Source organism: Mus caroli, chromosome 2 (genome assembly GCF_900094665.2).
Source record: "Mus caroli chromosome 2, CAROLI_EIJ_v1.1, whole genome shotgun sequence".
Classification (NCBI taxonomy): Eukaryota; Metazoa; Chordata; class Mammalia; order Rodentia; family Muridae; genus Mus; species Mus caroli.
This window is the reverse complement of record NC_034571.1, coordinates 26,801,372-26,806,685: the sequence shown is the minus strand read 5'-3', so window position 1 is coordinate 26,806,685 and position 5,314 is coordinate 26,801,372. Positions and strand designations below refer to the sequence as shown.

The following is a 5,314-nucleotide window of genomic DNA, read 5'->3' as shown; positions in this document are numbered from 1 at the left end:
ATTTATTATATGTAAGTACACTGTAGCTGTCTTCAGACACACCAGAAGAGGGAGTCAGATCTCATTACAGATGGTTGTGAGCCAACATGTGGTTGCTGGGATTTGAACTCTGGACCTTCGGAAGAGCAGTCGGGTGCTCTTACCCACTGAGCCATCTCACCAGCCCCATATCCCCTTTATACTAAAAGACTTTCTATCCTGTGGGCTCTGGGGATCTAACTGTCACTTTAGTGGCAAATGCACTTCCCTGCTGAGGTTTGTTTCTATAGAATCTTTCCAGTTGGTTTGTTTGACACATCTTAGGTACCCTAGCCTTGAACCCAGTGTGTAGCAGAGGGTGACCTTAGTTTTCTGATCCTTCTGCCTCCACCTCCCAAACGCTGGGGTAGTGGGTCTGCACCACACCTGTGTCTCTAAGGCTTGCTGGTTGTAAATGAGCCATCTAACTGCTTGATGACAATGGACTGAGACAATGGACTGAGCTTAGTTGAAGTGCTACACCTCATACCCACAGAATCATTTCTAACACAAGACAATGGCTGTGACCACTCTCTAGTGGCCTCCTTCAGTCATGCTGTCTCTCCTCCATCTGTCCCCTCACAGTCCCCCCTGTCAGCCAGTGCTCTGTTCTCTGTCACTATTGCTTTGTGTGCTTGGCATTTGACACTGTATAGGAAGAGAGCTCAGAATGGACGGACACCAATGACCACACTGGTTAGTGAGAGTTAACTTGACCCAAGCTGGAGTCATCTGGAGGAACAAGCCTCTGAAAGTGTCCATCAGATCGGCCTGTGGGCTTGTCTGTTTGGCTTTTACTGGCTTGTCAGAGGGTGGCCTTGTCATGTCCAGATTTCTACGCTGGGGGTCCAAACTCAGGACCCAGGACTATGAAGCCAGCATTTTATCCATTGAGCCATCCCCAAATCTCTTACACACACACACACACACACACACACACACACACACAAACACAAACACTCTTTTTGAGAATAGTGTCTTACTATGTAGCTTAGGCTGACTTGGAACTCTCAGAAATTCTTCCGCCTCATCCCGGAACGCATGAACTACAGGTTTGCATCACCACAGCGTGCTCAAATTTTTTTATTATTTATTTATTTATTTATTTATTTATTTATTTATTTATTTATTTAGTGTATGCATGTTTGCTTTGAGGCAAAGTAGCCCAGACAAGCTCTCAACTCCCTGTGTAGCCAATGATACTTTAGCCACGGAGCCATCTCTCCAGATAAACTCTAGCCATCTTTTTTGTTTGTTTGTTTGTTTTGTTTTGTTTTTCGAGACAGGGTTTCTTTGTATAGCCCTGGCTGTCCTGGAACTCACTTTGTAGACCAAACTGGCCTCGAACTCAGAAATATGCCTGCCTCTGCCTCCCGAGTGCTGGGATTAAAGGAGTGTGCCACCATGCCCGGCTAAACGCTGGCCATCTTGATTAGTAACTTTGACAGTTCATGAGTAGCACTGCCCACCTCCCAGAATGGTTTTTAGCAGTGGACATGAACAGGCAAAAGCCTGTGGACTTCTTCCTCCAGCCTGGCTCAGGGGACACCGCTGACTTTGACCAGCTGCTGTGACCCAGGGCCATGCATGAGCATAAAGTCATAGAACACACTACAGCACTACACTCCGATGCTGCAGGGACTCTTTGAGGCAGCATCGTACTGAGAAGGGTGGGGACAGACAGGACCTTTCTCTGGTTGTCTGGGCTAGCACTTGAATGCAAGGCTCTTGCCCCATTTCCTGCTAACCGCATGTTGCCGACGTGCAGAGGAGCCAAAGGCAGGAGCTTGACCACGCCATTCCTGAACCCTTCCTCCTCAGGCTTTTCCAGACTCAGTCTCCAGCTTCCAGTCCTCCCCTGGGCCCAAGAGCTCAGATCCTTCCTGCTGTCCCCCACCCCATGCATTTTTTATTCACTTGAAAGCTGAGGCCCCTGGGGTGCAAGCCCCAAACAGCCTTCTCCAGCTTTGAACCAGATCACCAGCCTGGTCCAGAGAGTAATTCCTCCAGATTCCATCCCTGTACTGCAGAAGGGGGAAGTGTGTATGTGTGTGTGCTTGTGCTCCTGTGTGCACTGATGTCTGGTTGTGTCCAGTCCTTGTTGCTGCAGCTTCTGATGACAGCTTTTCTCTACATTGGTTGGATTTGAGTTTTGCTTGCTTTGTTTTGTTCTGAGACCCTGTCAAACTCCACAGAACTCCCACAAAAATCCAACCCGAAAAAGCTGATGTCTGGCTATTCTGGCCTCTACCCTGAAGAGTGTCTCTATTAATATTTTTGTGGTTCAGGGAATGGTCTCAAAGCATCCCCTTCCAGGTTCGGTCAGAAATGGTGATGCACTTCCCAGGACTAACCACTAGATGGCAGACCAGGCACAGTTAAGAAGAGGACTGGGCAGGAGCGATGGCTCAGTGGTCAAGAGCACTGACTGCTTTTCCAGAAGTCCTGAGTTCAATTCCCAGCAACCACAAGGTGGCTCACAGCCATGTGATCTAGTGCCCTCTACTGGCATGCAAGCACACAAACAGGCAAAACATTGTATACATAACAAATAAATAAATCTTAAAAAAAAAAAAAAGACTAGGACTCAGCAGGGTGGAGGAATGCTGGTTCATTGTAGATTTCTACCCAAAGCCAGAGAGACTGAGAATTGGCAAGCATTAGTGGCAGGTCCCGCCCGATAGAAGACAAGAGCCCTCAACTGAAGCAGAGCCATTGGCAGATATTAACTACCTCCCCTTTGTCTTTAGAAATAACCCCCAAACCCAGTTGATATGCAGCAATAGAGAGGTCAGCGAGGGGTTCAGGAAAATCCCAGTTCCTGTCCTGACGTCGATAACATTCCAGTCCTGCTCCCTGTATGACTCAGAGGTGCTCTGCCTTGTTAGAGCTGCGACTGCTGGTGGCTCTTCTGAGATATTTTGCTGGTTTGCCTGGGTTTGAGTACAAAGGCTCTAGCTAGCTCTGTCCCTAATGGCTGTGCAACTCCAGGCAACTGTTTTAACCTCTCTGAACCTCCATTTTCTCATCTATAGACTAGGGGTAGTGGGATTAGCCTGACCCCATGGTAACACAGTGTGGAATGGTGTGTATAATCCTTCTTGGTTTTTGACAACCAGGGCCCTGCACATTCAAGACAGAACAGACTCTTAATGGCGCGCCTCCTCTTCAGTCCCATCAAACAATGGTTTGTAGTATTTAAAAAAAAAAAAAAAAAATCAGTCTACAGGGCCTGGGGAGATGGCTCCCTCAGTAAAGTCCTTGCCTTGCAAGCGTGAGGACCTAACTTCAGATCCCGTGCACCTACATAAGAAGCAAGAGACAGGAGTGTGCACCTCTATTCCCAGCATGGCATGGCGTGAGATAAAGAAAGGAGAGTCCCAGAGGCTCTCGGATCAGACAGCTTAGCTGACTCAGCAATCTGAGCTCCAGGTTCAATGAGAGACTTTGTCTCGAAACATAAGAGATGAGCTCAGGGGGGCTGGTGAGATGGCTCAGTGGGTAAGAGCACCCGACTGCTCTTCCGAAGGTCCAGAGTTCAAATCCCAGCAACCACATGGTGGCTCACAACCATCCGCAACGAGATCTGGCGCCCTCTTCTGGAGTGTCTGAAGACAGCTACAGTGTACTTACATATAATAAATAAATAAATCTTTAAAAAAAAAATAAATAAAAATAAAAAAAAAGAGATGAGCTCAGGGAGCCGACTCGTTCCTTTCTCCTCGTTGGGCGTCTGAAGGCAAGATGGGTCACCAGCAGCTCTACTGGAGTCACCCACGGAAGTTCGGCCAGGGTTCCCGCTCTTGCGGCGTCTGCTCCAACCGCCACGGTCTGATCCGCAAATACGGGCTGAACATGTGCTGCCAGTGCTTCCAGCAATACGCGAAGGACATAGGCTTCATTAAGTTGGACTAAGCGACCTTGAATGGATTCGACTGACTACCAAGTGGAACGGATCATGCTAGTCTTTGTGCACAAAGAATAAAAATGTGAAGAACTTTAAAAAAAAAAAAAAAAAGAGATGAGCTCAGACAGACCTCTGTGTTTCAGGCCAGCCTGGTCTACAGAGAGACTTTCAGGATAGTCAGGGTTAAACAGGGAAACTCTGTCTCAAAAAACCAAAATACTACTACTACTATTACTACTGCTACCACCACCACCAACAATAACAAAATAAATGTGGAAAGTAACTGAGGAAGATAACGGATTTCTATCTACACACACACACACACTCACACTCACACAGAGACACACACGTGCCCACACCCCCATTGACACGCACACTATCAGTCAATAGAACAGGCATGGTATAATGTATGCTTGGGATCTGTTTAATCTACCTAGTGATTCTCTCTTGTCTCTAAAACCTTAAAATAAAAAAAGGCAAAAAAGGCAAAGGAACAAGGAACAAAAACAAAAAGCAGCAACATTTTCTCCCAGCTTTGTGGCTTCATTTCCAGCCCAGTATCTCAGCTCAGTGCGAGCCTTCAGGCCTTCAAGCCTGTACCAGGCCTGCCATGCCCGCAGGTGGCTTCTGGACTCAGTTTTCCAGGGTCCATCAGCACGAGGCTGAGCTTCTGTCAGAGGTGTTGTCATTCTTAGAAGGAGACGCTTAAGGAACCTAACATGACCATCATTTCAGTAGCAAAACCTGTGGTTTTAGAAACAGCGACTCCAGTTTCCAGCGCAGAACATTCTTGTCTGGTGCAGCATGAAGCATAGTTGCCTCAGAACTTGGTGAACCAAAGAATCCAAGTCAAACAGAGTCTTATTTACTAAGACTGCCCCCTCCCCGCAAGCCCCCCGCCGTCCTTCACAGCCAGCTTATACATGTGAGTCTCCCAGCAGGCCATATGTCACATCTGGCTGTAGGATCTCAAGAACCATGGAATGACAGAGAACCACCATTGTGACTCATGTTTGCTCTATGAAAAGTCCCACCCTCTGGAGTGGGCTTTGGCTGCTCTAGGGTATTGTTCAACCTGTGAGCCTGTGGTGGTTTGAACTAGCTTGGCCCCCATAGATTCAAGTGTTTGAATGCTGGGCCATAGGGAGTGGCACTATTAGGAGGTGTGGCCTCATTGGAGGAAGTGTGTCATTGTGGAGGCGGGGCTTTGTGGTCATATATGTGCAAGCTGCCACCATAGTGTGACATAGTCCCCTTCAGATCTCACTATGTTGTTAGAGCCTCATTGCCAACTGCTTGCTTGTCTTCTTCTTCTTCTTTTTTTTTAAGGATTTATTTATTATTATATGTAAGAACACTGTAGCTGTCTTTAGACACTCCAGAAGAGGG

At 47.4% G+C, this 5,314-nt stretch overlaps 1 pseudogene across 1 annotated transcript; it reads left to right on the top strand.

Annotated features, from left to right (window-relative positions):
• The first annotated feature begins 3,724 nt into the window (after positions 1–3,724).
• LOC110290392 lies at positions 3,725–4,036 on the top strand (annotated as a pseudogene). The gene has a single exon (XR_002377432.1). The product of XR_002377432.1 is annotated as a 40S ribosomal protein S29 pseudogene (transcript).
• The last annotated feature ends 1,278 nt before the right edge of the window (positions 4,037–5,314 follow it).